The 15,485-nt window shown below is 24.8% G+C and overlaps 1 protein-coding gene across 3 annotated transcripts in view; it reads right to left on the reverse strand.

The window, feature by feature from the left end:
* The window catches only part of LOC122508185, a 222,891-nt gene that overhangs the window by 175,453 nt on the left and 31,953 nt on the right, over positions 1–15,485 (reverse strand). The window contains exon 1 of one of the 3 annotated variants that reach the window (XM_043621351.1): positions 10–536. The exons of the other annotated variants lie outside the window; for them this stretch is intronic. The gene's annotated coding sequence lies outside the window, so the exon portion shown is untranslated. Of the gene's footprint in view, positions 1–9; positions 537–15,485 lie in introns of those variants that run through there. 3 annotated transcript variants of the gene reach the window in all.

The raw sequence follows: 15,485 nt of genomic DNA on the forward strand, positions 1-15,485 counted from the left end.
AAAACTTACATTTCTCTTATTATACTCATTTCTTCGATCATTTAAAACAAAAAAATAATTTGCTTTTAAAAAAAATGTTTTATTCAAATAATAATTTAATAACAAAAAATAAGTTTGGACATAAGTAATAAAAAAAAAAAAAAAAATAACTATATAAAAAAGCTGAGAAAAGAATATTAGTGCGAAACAATTTTTCATACTGGAAGGGGACAAAAAAAACCGTCACGACAAAGTCGTGTACATTTTAGATAAGAATTGATAAGACAATTTTTGTATAATGATAGTGAGCCGATTTCAGTATATAATATATATATATAGCTAGAGGCTATAAAAAAAAGCGTACCAACTTTAATAACAATTTTTTATGACACTGATGTAAAAGAAACTCGAATTTAGAAAAATAAGAATTACGAATCTTTAGATAATAAGTAAACTGATTATAAACTAGGTATGTATGCATTAAGAGAGTACTTAATTTAAGTCATACAACTATCACTCAAAAAGTGCTAAAAATAAAAATAAATGATGTTTTCTAATTTTTAGCTTTTCAAATTTTGCTTCATTTTTTCTTTTTTTTTTTTTTTAATATTTTATTATTTAATTAATTAATATTTTCTTCTGGCATTTTAATATAATTTCTTTTTGTTTCTTACCATTTTAATTAATTTAATTAATTAAAAATTAATTTAATTTTTAATTAATTTAATTTTCTTTTCCTTCTACATTTTTAAATAAATTATTTAATTTCTCTTTTACTATCTATCATTTTCATTTTTTTCATAACATTTCTAATTATAATTTATTTTTAACTTTTCCTACTATATTAATTTATTTAATTTAATAATTATAATAATAAAAATTTAAAAATTAATAGATTAATTTTAATTTTTTTTTTAAAGTTTCCAAAGAGCTGCAAATAAATTTTTTTCGGAGAAAAAATTGACAAAAAAAAGAAGAGAATAAAAAATTTTTTTTTTGTGAAGAAGTTGACAAAAAAGATGAAAATAACAATTTTTATTTATTTATTTTTTTTTTGAGGCAAAAAAGTTGAGAAAAAAGCTGAAAATAAAAACATCATTTGAGTGATGTGAATTCTAGTGCCAAAATAGTTCCTTAAGTCGCTCATTTCAATAATATTAATAATACATTTATAATGCGATGGATGTTCATGAATATTCTATCTATGTTTAAATAATTCGTTACCAATATTTCAAATTTTATTATGTTATATGTCGTAAAATACTGACATTATATTGTTAAAAAAAAACAAGAAGAAAAAAAGTGCTGTAGCGCTAATTGCCAGTAGAATAATTTCTTCCAAAACCCAAATTGCACTAATTCGTGTACGTGTGTATTAAATTACACACAAACACAAAATTTCACGTCCATACTGATATCCTTTACTATAAAGATGTACTTTTTAATATTTAAGATAAAATAATAATTTCAAAAACTAAGCCAGAATTTTTAATTTTATGTGCGCATTAAATGTTTACATCAATAATGTAGTAATATCTCAAAAGTAATTTAGAAATTAATATCTAACGGTTGACATTTAATAATATAATAGTTAAGAATCATAATTATATTTTCTCTAGAGAAACAATTATTAAATTGCTTATTTATTCTAATAAAATAAGTGACGCAATACCTACATAGCGAGAAAAATATTACAAAATTAAACAGAAAATTTTAATTGCTGGTCCAAATTTAAAAAACGAAAATAGTTTTTATTATTTAATTTAAAAACAAAAATTATTGTAAATATTGCGTATCTTATTTTTTAACTATAATAGAAAAATTTTTCTTTTGAATAATATTTGGAATACGGGCCTGTTTTAATCAACGAATAAGAAAAATTTTGTTGCGTCCATTGAAAAAAAGGGAAATCTTTTTATATAAGAGAAATGATAGATAATTATCTGATTTATCTTATTGTTTAAATATTTATTAATAAGTAGCTTAAATGTAAGCATGATTGTAGAATAGCTTTTATAACGAAAATCCTAAATGTTCCTTTAAAAAAAATTAAACCACTTATTTTAAGGTGAAATTTCCTCTTTTTGTTAATAATAAACTAATTATTTAATTAATAATTAACTAATTAATTATTTATTTGATTAATTAATAATTAACAAACTAATTAATTAATTATTTAATTAATAATTAATTTATTAATTGATTACTTAATTAATAATTAACTAACTAATTGATTAATTAATTTTGGTAATGAATTAACCAATTTTTAAAAATTTGTATATTTAAATTGTACCTGTAAATGAAAATTTAAAATTCAAAAGTATTAATACGCTCCCAAATGAAAATTATTGTAATTGCCTAAAATTTTCTAATATACTCTTTTACTTTTATACAATTTTGTTTTTCGAAAAAAATTTTTTGCATGAAAGTTCGTTTCGTTATTGTATAAAATATTGAATGAGAGTTTTACAAAAAGAGAAATGTTATTTCAATTATTTTATGTGGAAGAAAATTTGTATTGCGTGCAAATATTTTACAATATTAAACAATAAATAATTGATAGTAAAAGTAGTAAAATGGATTGAAACGTTAAAATTAACTAAACGAATCGAATGTAATAGTAAACGTACTTAATATTTCAAATCAAGTATAATTTTTATTAAAACCAAAAATATATTTACTTTATTCAAAATAATAATTTTTCTCTAAATCAAAGAAATAAATAATTTTTATTTAAATCAAATAAATATTTACTTGAATTCAGTAATTTTTATTTAATTCAAACAAATATTTCCTTGAATCAAGTAATTTCTATTTAAATCAAAACAAATATTTACTTCAATCAAATAAATTTAATTTAAATTAATATTTTTAGTAGTTGAAGCAAATAGCACTTTATTGTCATGAATAAAATTTATTTGATTTTGGTAAATATTTATTTTTGATGTAAATAAAAATTCAAGTAAATACAAAAATTTTATTTTATTTACTTTTTTATTTTACTTTATTTTTATTTGATTCAAATAAATAATCCTCTGATTCAAGTAAATACTAAAGCAAACCAATAACAAAAAAAAAATATTGAAGCAAATACCATTTAATTAAATTGAATAAAAATTATTTTGATTCAGGTAAATATTTATTTAATGTAAATAAAAATAGTAAAGATTCAAGTGAATTGGATTAGAACCGAAATTATTTGATTAAAATAAAATTTTTTTAATTCAAGTAAATATTTATTCGGTTCAAATAAAAATTGTCTGATTTAAGTAAATATTTGATAACAGACAAATAATCTATTTGAATCCAATTAATTTTTTTTCAATATTTTTTATTGAAAATTTTTTGTTGAAAATATTTTTTTTTTTGTAACAATATTGTTCTATTAGAAATGATTATTTTGCAAAATTAAAACCTTGAACCACAGTTAATTTCTCAAACGAGACTATAGACGTTGAGTTATTTAACCGTTTCATTCCAATCAATTAAATATAAATCTAGACATAGAGAGAAGAACTCACTCGTCTTTTAACAAAGTATAATTGGAGGGCGTGTAACTTTGTAATTCCTAAAAATAATTCCCCTAGACTTTAAAGAGCATATTATTTATATACGTATAATAACTGATTTGTGATATTTTTATGTATTTGATGGAAAAAAACAGTGTTTTTGTGAAGAATAAATTTCGTCATAGTAACAAGTGGTACAGTTATAATCATATAATACAAAAAAGAAATTATAATCATTTTTCATTTTACATAATGTCATTGTGTATAATAATTGTAAACACATTTTACATAGAAAATGTGGTCAAAAGAAAAAAAAAAACTTGTGGTGGTGGTGAATCAAAAAAACCGAAAGTAGCATTTGTTAACATGACACTCGACGTAAAAATGAGTGATTTATTAATTTCTATTCATTAACGCTGAAACAGTTGTATATGTCAATTTATTTTGCGAAAATAAATTTAAGAAAGAGAAAAATCAGTCTTTTATTTATAAAATTAAGGTTTTTCTTACGAATTTTAAGTTTAATTTTTTATTTTCTTTTGATTTTTTTAAATTGTCCATTTATCAAAAATCAAGAGAATAAAAAGCAAATTAAATTGTTTATAATTTTGATTTTTGTTTATTTCCCTTTTTTAGCAGATAATTTCATTTCTCCGCATTTTTCGAAATTCAAAATAGAAATCGAATTATTTGTTTTCTTCCCATAGTTGCTCCTGGGATTTTTTCTACAAATTTTTTACATTCAAATGTATAGGTAATAAAAAATTTGCAAATAATTTCTTATTAAAAAACAAGAAATTCAATAAACTTTTTATTAAGAAAAAAATTCAATTATATTTTTTATCAAAAAGTTCAACGAATTTTTTTATTAAAAAATAAAGTTCAATTATTTTTTTTAATCAAAAAGTTCAATGAATTTTTTTATTAAAAAATAAAGTTCAATTATTTTTTTTAATCAAAAAGTTTAATAAATTTCTTGTGGAAAAACAACAAGTTTAATTTATTATTTGGTAAAAATTTTTTATTAAAAAAAAAGAAGTACAATTTTTTTTAATCAAAAAATTCAATAAATTTTTGATTAAAATATAAAGTTCAATTATTTCTTTTAATGAAATATTTAATAAATTTCTTTTTTAAACAAAAAGCTCAATAAATTTTTTATTAAAAAAAATGAAGTATAATGAATTTTTACTAAAAAATAAAAAGTTCAATGAATTTTTTACTAAAAACTAAAAAGTTCAATAAATTTTTTATTAAATAATAAGAAGTACCATTTTTTTAATCAAAAAGTTCAATAAATTTTTTATTAGAAAACAAGAAGTTAAATGAATTTTTTACTAAAAAATAAAAAGTTCCATGAATTTCCTTTTAAAACAAAAGCTCAATAAATTTTTTATTAGAAAACAAGAAGTTTAATGGATTTTTTACTAAAAAATAAAAAGTTCCATGAATTTCTTTTTTAAAACAAAAGCTTAATAAATTTTTTTATTAAAAACAAGATTTTAAATGCGAATTTCTTATTAAATAAATAAGAAATTCATTCAAATTTTCTATTAAAAAATAAAGTTCAATTATTTTTTTTAATCAAAAAGTTCATTTCTTCGTCTTTTTAAAGCAAAAAGTTCAATTAAATTTTATTAAAAAATAAAATATTCTTAAAATTTTTTATTAAAAATCAAGAATTGCAATGAATTTCTTTTTTTAAAGAAAAGTTCAATACAATTTTAATTGGAAAACAAGAAGTTTAGGTAATTAAATTTTCTACTAAAAAATAAAAATTTCAATAATTTTTTTTAAAAAGAAGTTCAATAAATTTTTTATTAAAAATAAGAATTTCAATTGGAATTTCTTATTCAAAAATAAAAAATTCATTTAAATTTTCAATTAAAAAAAAGAAGTACAATTATTTTTTTTAAACAAAAGTTCAACAAATTTTTTATTGGAAAGCAAGAAGTTTAGGTATTGAATTTTTTACTATGTATACTGAAAAATAAAAAGTTCAATAAATTTTTTATTGAATAAAAGAAGTTTAATAAATTTTTTATTAAATATAAGAAGTTCAATGAATCTTTTACTAAAGATTAGAATGTTTTATTTTTTTTATATAAAAACAATAAATTCAGTTAAATTTTTATTAATAAGTAAAATGATCAGTAAATTTTTTATTAAAAATAAAAGAAGTTTAATGAATTTTTTACTTTCTTTTACTTTGTCTTTAATTTTGAAAGTCAAATTGGAAGTCAAAGTGAAAATGAAAAACAAACATCAAAGTCAATGTGAAAGTCAAAATGAATTTTAAAATGTAAGTCATAGTCAAAATCAAATCAAAAGTTTATATTAAGTTTAAAAATATTTAATTATATTTTTTTAAGAAGTAGTTCATTAATTACTGATTTACAGAAATTTATAAAAAATAATAATATCATGACATTAAATTGTCAAAAAATTGTACTTTATTTTTAATAGAATAAAGTATTATTTATTTTATTTTAATAAAATAAAAGGAAAAATTCTCTTCAATTTAAGAAAAATTTCTAATAAAAAAAATTTAATTACAAAATATTTTATTTATTAAAAAATTAATTCTAAATCCAGGTCATTGTGCCCACTGCCAAATTCTTATATTCTCAAACTTTTACACCATTTATCATCATTTTATCGATTACAAATTCTTATCACCAAACAATAAAAAATATTTAAAATCTTAAATATTATTTCTACAAACAATTATTATTTTGTATATATCAACTGATGGTAAACAATTTTTTGAATATTGAGGGTTGATAAGAGTGAATATTGAGTGAAACTTTTGGATAAAGCAAAAAAGGAAAATTTACCATCGGTGAGAAAGGGATGTACTCTTTTATCATAGAGGGTATTTACCACCCCTATACAGACTGGGATCATTCGCGACATCTGTTGAACGCAACTAAAAGAAGGGTTGGAAAAAATTTCCGATTACAACGACACCTAAGGTTAAATTTGTTTGCTGAAAAGTATGACTGAATTATGCATGCGCGTTTTTAATTCGGTAATCAATAGTAAAAACCGCCCACGATTCCCTTTTCCTCCCTCGAACCTCTTCCTCAATGGTCCAGCGTGCCCAGATACAAGCAACCCTCGTTGACCCCAAATGGGAGGGTCCCAGACAAAATTCCGCAAATTCTTTTATTTTTTAATTAAAATTATCTAATGCGAATATTTTTTTACTAAAATAACAATTTTTAAAATAAAATTTCACAATTTGGAGAATAATTTTTTCGCACAATAATCAAACCCGAACTTTTTGCCTTTTTGGCGCCAAAATTGATAATTTGAATGTAGGTTTCAAATTTTATTATTATTATCATCACTATTATTATTTATTTCCTTATTTAATTTATTACTTATTGCTGTGTACTTTTCAGAAAGAATTAAAACATTTAAAAAAAAAATTTTCGCGTGTTAAATTTTTTGAATTTATTAGCCATTAATATTCATATATATGAAGAAAGTCCAGAAAGTTAATAAAACTACTAAAATAATCACTAATCTTAATCAATGACCGAATTTCGCCTTTGAAATTAACCCAACTTGAGTTATTCATAGAACATCACATTTAAATTACATCATAAATTGAATTACCTTAAAGAGGTTGAAACTCACAGTGGCTTTTACTAAAGTCATTTTAATACCTTCTTAAATTATAGAGTCTTGACACAGATGTGATTCAAAACTAAAATAAAATTTTCGAGGGGAATAAAAAAAAAATTCGATATAAAAATGCTTGTTGAAAAATAAATTAAATCTGTAAATTTTTGTATAAATTCATAAATAATAGATATATAAAAAAACAGTAAATAATAAAAAAGGAGAAAATAAAAAATAAATGTGAGAAAATAAAACAAATATGAGAAAATAAAAATTAAATATTGAAAAAAGAAAAACGAAGAAAATAGAAAATAAATATTGAAAAGATGAATAAGTTTAAGAAAATAAATAATAAATAAAATATATATATATAAATAAAAAAAAATGTTTCATAAATATGAAACAATTATTTCCTCTTTTTATTTTAAATTTTCACTTAATTACTAATTTTTTAATCACTTATCCCAATTTTTCAATTTTTTTCAATTTTTTTACAAAGTTTTTTAATATTATAACACTTTTTTCATCAATACAACAGATCAATATCAACGAAAAAAATAATAAAATAACAACTATCTTAACGTATCTAGGGATTTTCATTATTTGACAAGGCAAGACAAAAAAAATGTAAAATAATAAAAAGAAGGACAAATTTAAAAAATAAAATAAATAAAAAATAGTAAATACCTATAAAAAAATAAAATAAGTAAAAAATAACAAAAATAAAATAAGTAAAAAATAAAAAAACAACAAATACAAAAAAATAAAATAAATAAGAAATATAACAAAATAAACAATAAGTGCCTATAAAAAAATATTTTGCGTTTAGCGTGAAAAAAGAGCATTGCGACGAAAAAAGATGAGAAAATTTCCAGTGAAACACAAAGGACACGCGAGTCATAGAATTTGGAGAATTTAATGATGCTACGAAGAGAGGCGCGCACCTGTTTCGTTTTTGCGATCGAGTTTAATAAACAGTCATTACTGTTAGCCGCACTTTGAGTACTTTGGCTCAACTGCAGAATGCAGCGGGACTATGCTACTCAAACCACTGCATTTAGAGACTTTATGAACGACAAATATAATTGACATAATCTGTGAAGCACTATATATATAACAGTAGGTTGCCTTCACTGACAAATAAAAGTACAATAATTGGATCTTTATACCTGAACAGCATCAATTTTTCAAAAGATCAACAAATTTTTAGTCTTTACCCAACCTTAAAAAAAATAATTTTTCTTAAAAGAGGAGAAAGGGGAAAAAATATTTTTGTGCGAATTTTTTCTTTAAAGCATTTTGTAAATTAAAAATAAGTTAAAAGTAATAGAGTAACAAAATATTAAAAAGTAAAATGTTTATTGAAAAATTTACCCAAAGGTCAACTGCAAACGACGGTGTTTTAAACGTAAGCCGTCGATTGCCGGCGGTTCAATTAATAATTTTTTTTATTTGCCATTTACAATTTATTATTATTAATAATATATCAGAATTTTATGCACTGAATTGATGAAATCAGTAAACATTATTCAATTAAAAACAATAGTCTTTAATTTGGCACTGATTTTAGATTCAAACTAATAATGATAAATTAACTGAATTGCGCAACAATTATTAAACAACAATTAAATTACATTTAAACAATAAACAATTCTAATAAATAATGAGTGAGTTAGATGACAAATTTACCTTGAATGCCAAAAACCACCCAATGGGAGTCGCACTAATTAGCAACTTATGTTAATTACACAGAACAAAAATAATGAATTCAATAAAAGTTCGCTTAAATCTGTTTGTAAGTTCTGGACTGTTTAATCTTTTTAATCTTTCAGTTTGGCCTCTGGATTCAAGAAAATTTTCAACAAGAGTATTTGAGTGTTTTTTAGTCTCTCTTGATAATAATAATAAATTTCTTTCTTTATTAGAATTGTTATTTCACTTTGCACTGTTTTTATAAGTATGTCACGATGAATCACTTCATTGGGTATATACCAAGGAGCTTGTGGAATAATTCTTGACGTTTCAATTTTTCTACAAATCTACATTTTTAAAGCTGACCATTAGTGAAAAAACTTATCAGAAGTTTTTTATTTTTGTTGCTACTTCTTGTTTTAATATCAATTGTAATTATATTGTTTTTTGTTTGTTGATTTATTTTATTTATTTCTATAATGGGTTCATAATTGAAATCCTTTCGTACATAACTAACAGTATTGTTCTCAAAAAAGAAGTGTATTTATAGTGAAGGAGAATAAACGAAAACATTCGGACAAATAGTTTTTAAAAATTAGTTTACTTTAACGTTTCGAAATCTAACCGATTTCCTCATCAGAAAAGCATTTAAATATATTAGGCTTGATTATATACTAATTATTGTTGAATATGCTACTATGCAATGCATTGATAAATCTTGACAAATTATTATCCAAAAAATTAACATCATTGAAAATCCGATTAGCTTCTCTACTAAATCTGTTTATTAATGAGTGGTTCACATAATCAGTTCTACAATATGAAACATAAAAAAAGTAAAAAATATCGAGATGATCTAGAAGGTACAGTTTATCAATGACAATAATGCAAGGCAGCGTAGGGGAGAGTGGGGCAAAATGGGGTAGGCGGGTCAAATGGGGTACCTCTGTTTTTCCATGATAGATACTTTTAATTTTTTTATCCTCGACATATATCATTCATGTTGATAAGAAACTGTTATTAATTATAAAGACACTCGAAAGAAAATTTTATTTTGAAAGTTATACAACTTTTAAGTTTTAAGCAAAAAAAATATGAATTTTTTTCAAAATTAAAGTGCTTACAAAACTTTTTGGGATAATGCATTTAATTTGGCAAGTGTGGGATCTTTTTCAGTACTTATTCTAGAGTAATTTCCAATAGAATAGATTGTTTAATTGTTTACAATAACTTGTAAACATTGCATTTTGTTTTAATATGCAGTGTGAGGCAGAATGGGGTACCTAAGTGTGGGGCATGCCGGAAGCTACGCCGTTTCATTAAAACTATTTAAAAACATTATATTATGCATATTTAAAGGTTTCCTGCAAAAGAATCGATATTTTTGTTTCCAAGCATTTATACTATCGATGTTTCATTATCGATATATCGATATTTTGCAATATCCATGTTTTTTTGTTAAATTCTAATAAATATTACTTGTCTTTTCATAGTAATAAAGAATCCTACTTTTTGTTTGTATTTATAATCTCATACAACAAGAATTTAATGAATTTTGAAAAAATATTCAATGTTTTGTATAGTTATTTGATACGATATAAGTTCTTTCAAAAATTTTTTTCTCCGCTATTATCATAATTTCCTCAAAGCTAAATGTACAAAGAAGAATTCTAAACTTTAGTTGAGTCGGTTTATTCGTTTGGTTCTCTGTAAACACACAATTTCAAAAAGGTACCCCATTTTGCCCCACTCTCCCCTAATCGTGATCAAATCTATTAAAAGGAATATTCAATTGCCTCGCAGCAGATCGAAGAAAACGGTTTTAAATTCGTCCAATTCTAAATTCTATTTCACATTAAATAATAAGTATAGTAAGGTACCCCATATGACTGAAACGTATTCCACTAAGTTTCTAACTAATGCAAAATACAGTAATTTAAGTGTGTTTTATCTCGCATTTAGTTTAATACGAGCAAGGTAGGAAGGTAATTAATGTGTAGGCGTCCTGTTGTGTCATGAAATTTAACATTTATTAAAATATTAAGATGTAACAGGATAAAATACATAAGGTGAAGGAGTGATTAGTTTTTAAGATGAAGGTTGTAGAGTGACTAGTTTTTCAAAAAATTTACTTGACGTTGAGTTTGGGGGTGTACAAATAATTTTTGGTAGGAAATTAGCTATTTTAATTGGTTACAAAAACTAAGGTGGGCGTTTCGAAAATTACTTGTGAAATGTTCGCCTGGGAGATCTTAATCTCCAAAAATTCATCTGACCCGCAGATGTGACAATTTACAAAAAAATGCAATAAAAGGCTTAGGACCTTGCTGAATTTATAGGACAATGCACTTGAAGACGTAATTGAGTATAGTAAAGTAACAAAATAAATTGTACGAACGTGCCTAAATTCGATATTTTAGGATGAGTAGTAATCCTAGGTAAACAGTGGTAAATATTTAAGTTTATCTTAACGATTATTATCCAAATTTATATTTTAAGAAGCAACCAAGTGTAAGCATGTTATGAAAAAGAGTTGTTTCCAAGAACCAAGAAATTGGTTGTAATAATTTATTATATTGATTAAAATTATTGTTGCCTTAGTACTTATTTTCAATAAGTGAGTGAATCTTCTTTCGCCTTTTTCAATTCTTCGAGAGTCATCATCGAGAGTCATTCCTGAGGCCAAATACAACCTCGGTAAGTCTACTGTAATTCTCATCTGGTATATACTGCAGAAGGCTTGTTCAACACTCTTGACGTTTTTCATTTGAGGAAACTTTGCTCAAAACCCTAGTGTGCTATCAGTTAGGTCGAACCCTTTCTTAACGTTCTTTTAATATTTCTTAATTAAATCTTAACTTGGTTGCCAAAAAGTAAATATAAATTCTTTTCTTATCAAGTAAAGGCGCGCTAAAATTTGTCTACTTTCTTTGGAAGGAAGATACCTGAACAGCGAACAATCTGTTATTTGCTTAGAATAGCAAAGAACAGTTCGCTTCGATTAAGTTAGTCTTCTACTTTTTAAAGGACTAACCATGCTTTCTATTTTTGTTTATCAAACCGAAATTCCTTTTGCTATCCTAACAATTTTTTAATTTTTTTTAATGGTTTAGAAAAGAGTTTATCCCATCGAGAGAAAACAAAATTTTCAAATTACAATTACACGGTACAAATAGCATAATGATGATGAGATCGAAGTATGAAAGTGAGCGATTAGTGAAGATTTAATTGTGCCTGTTTCCAAGTTGTATAGGGGGTGGTGGTGGTTTGGAGTGTAGGTGCCGCCATAAGAGAAGCGGCGGGGGTAGTTTGTAGCAGGAAGAGTAAGCAGGAGTTGACTGGCCGGGGGTTGAAGTTGGAAAGCAGGGGATGGCAGTAGGGCGTTGCTGCCTACGAGCAGATACAGCATTATGAAAACACAAATGTACATACTTTTAAATCAATACCATAGCATTGTGGAATGGCGTTACCAGGGAGGCGAGGATCCAGGGCGGCGGCAAGGGGCACGCTTCAGGATACCAACAAAACTCCTACTATAACTGTGGAAAAAGAGTCAGAGCAAAAGGGAGAAGAGAGGGAGAGAATGAGAGAGGCTGGTGACCGGGCCAAAAATTTGTTAGATACAACATTAATTAATATCCAACATGTCCAACAATACTTGCACACTTCACATTAATGCCGCTTTAATATACGTATTGATAAAAGCCATATTATAGCCGACGTCGAGTATTTTTTACTGTCAATCGAATTTTTTTTTAGTGGAAATGGAAAATAAAAAAGAGGATAAAAGTAACAAAAGATTAAAAATAATTTTAAAAAAACAATAAAAAATTGCTGCCAAAAACCTCTTATGGATCCCGATAAATACGTCGAATTATGCAATAGGGGCCAGAGGAAGTGGACCCGGATCTAAATTTAACTCATACCTATACTCTTTTCATGTGTAATTGTAATTAATTTCGAGTCACAAATTATTCTGCAAATTGAAGTAATATTTAAATATCAAAAGTGTCCTAATACTTAAAACCGCGATTGAAAGTAATTACACTGCCAATTTTCCCAGTTTGGAAGTGCTCGAAATTACTAAAACCGCGAGTGGCTTTCTAGAACTCCAAAAGATGACAATTACGTACGAGTGCTGCTGCTGAAGGAGCTAAACATACCTCGATAAGTTCTCAACATAAATATAAATTTTTTTAAAGTGTACATTACTAGAGCAAGAGTCAATAATTGATAGAGATTCTTTTAAAATAGAAAGCATTCACGTTTTATATTTCCTTTTTTTAGCATTTACTATAATAATAAATTCTCATTCTACATTTCGCTTTTGATATTTCTATATAATTCTTCATGTGGGATTCTTTTTGTAGGCTAATTAATTGAAAAAATTTGTTATCTCTCCGTATAAATGGCTACTGAATAATAAATTGGTCGTAAAATAAAAAAAATGTCTATTTTTATAAATTATTTTTGCATGGTTCAATACTTTCGTTAAAAATGTAAACCGTGACCCTCTAAATATTGAAAAGGCATTGAATATTTAATTGGAAAATATCTATGTGAGCAAGGAAAGCTCATTTATCAGTTACTAATAGAAGATTAATATAGCGAACACGTAATTGAATTGTACTCGATTAAAATTGGCACTTGACATCGAGGTCATGTATCAGGTGTTTCATAATTCCGGAAGTAAGGAAAGTGGAATAAGAAAAAAATAATTGAATAAAACAATAATTAAATATAAATAAATGAGTAACTCAATGAATAAATCAATGAATGAATAAAAATGAAAGAACTTTAAATCAAAGGTACACGAATATTAAATTTTCCCTCGAAGCAATATTTATTTAGAACTTTATTTAGTTATATTTACAGATATAAATCGTTTTAATTTCCTCGCGAATTCGAAACTATTCCGGAATGCATGTACCTTGAATTCCCAACAAGACGGGGTCCCCCCTTATACATTCAATCAGGAAAACAAAGATTCTTGACTCGGGGAATTGAAACCTTAACTATATTGCTATATATTCTTATTCTACACCGCAGCTCTTGACGAAATTCACAAGAAAATAATAGAAAGCTGGTCTTGTCCGATAAAATTCAATTTCAACTTCTTTTGTACTTTCAATATCTGCGTACAGGCAATAAGAGCTACCGGATGAATTTGATCTTGGAAACTTGAGAACGGAAATTAAATTCCTTGAAAATGGTCCGTCGTCGCCTTGTATTTTAGAAAAAAAAATTAGTTTTAATTACTGTTACGAACAAGAAACATATTTCATGGAAAAAAATAGATTCTATAATTGTTAAAAATATATGTAAACTCAAAAATTCTTGCAAATAAAAAATGGATAAAAATTAATACGTATTGAAACATACTGTATTTGACAATTATCGTATCATATGATTGATATGAATAGAAAGAATGCTTCTGTTCAATTTAAAGGGACATTGTTTCCAAATTTAAAGATCCTCTTACAATGAGCCACGCGTCAAACTATATCAACTGATAAGATCTTATTTTCAAAACACAGTACTAAGAATTATGAATGAAATTATGTAATATGATTTATTAATTTAATATTTCGTTTTTATTAAAAATCGCTTTGTAACAAAATTAAAGGAATCTCAATAATTATTCGGTAATTCAGCTTTCTGTTCTTTCTACCTATCCACTACTAGATTAGACAATTTTTATCACTCGTTCGTAGGATAATTGTACAAAATATAATAATAAACAAATAAAAGTTTAAATAATACAAAATCATACGATGACTAAATCTTTTGATATACTTTATTGTTATAAAATAAAATAGGTTTGTTTGCTGTATAAAGTGATTCATAAATAATTATTTTACATTCACCTTAGGTCCAAGTGAACCACAAGATAAATTATGAAAATAAGTAGAAATTTGTGACTTGAAAAAGTTAATTTTACAACATCACTATGCAACAAGGGTTTATTCTGGGAGAGTTGAAAATTTCTTTGTTTTTTATTTGAAAACAAAGTATAGGGAAAGGATAAAATATAATAAAATGACGTTAGGGCTTCTTAAGCTTTTTTTAGTTTCAAGCGAAGGAGAAAAATAACTGGCTTTGATCACCGACATTGTTTTCGCACGCATGCAATCGACTGCACTTCGCAACCCTAACGGGAATCGAACGAATGTTTGCAAGGAAGATAAAGGAAGGGGTGTGTCACGAAAGGGTACTTCTTTATTGCTCCGCGATACTTTGTATTTCAGCGCCCTGGTTGTCTCTATTTATAGATTCTTCAAAGATGCAGAAAAAATCCTGGCTTAACGATCCATGAATTTTACCCTCGATCCTGCTTGGAAAAATGTTTTTTAATTTACCTTCGCGCTTCTCTAATTTCACCCTTAATAACACGCAATGAAAAAGTTTATTGGATAACCGTGTTTTTTTACATTCTCATTTTTTTCCCCTCATAGCTTTTTGTTTATTATAATAATTAATTCAAAATTGCTTCTATAGTTAATTTGAATTTATTTTTCTTTTGTTTTCGTGGAAACAATTCAGTAATTTGTATGTTGTAAATGCTTTTTGTTATTTACTTTTATTAACTTTATGCGCATTTCGATATTCAAAGTGGTTTTAGCGGTTTAATACCTATATGCTACCTACGTAAAAACTATATGCAATTTACATAAT

This window comes from Leptopilina heterotoma, unplaced genomic scaffold, assembly GCF_015476425.1.
Source record: "Leptopilina heterotoma isolate Lh14 unplaced genomic scaffold, ASM1547642v1 Lhet_53, whole genome shotgun sequence".
Classification (NCBI taxonomy): domain Eukaryota; kingdom Metazoa; phylum Arthropoda; class Insecta; order Hymenoptera; family Figitidae; genus Leptopilina; species Leptopilina heterotoma.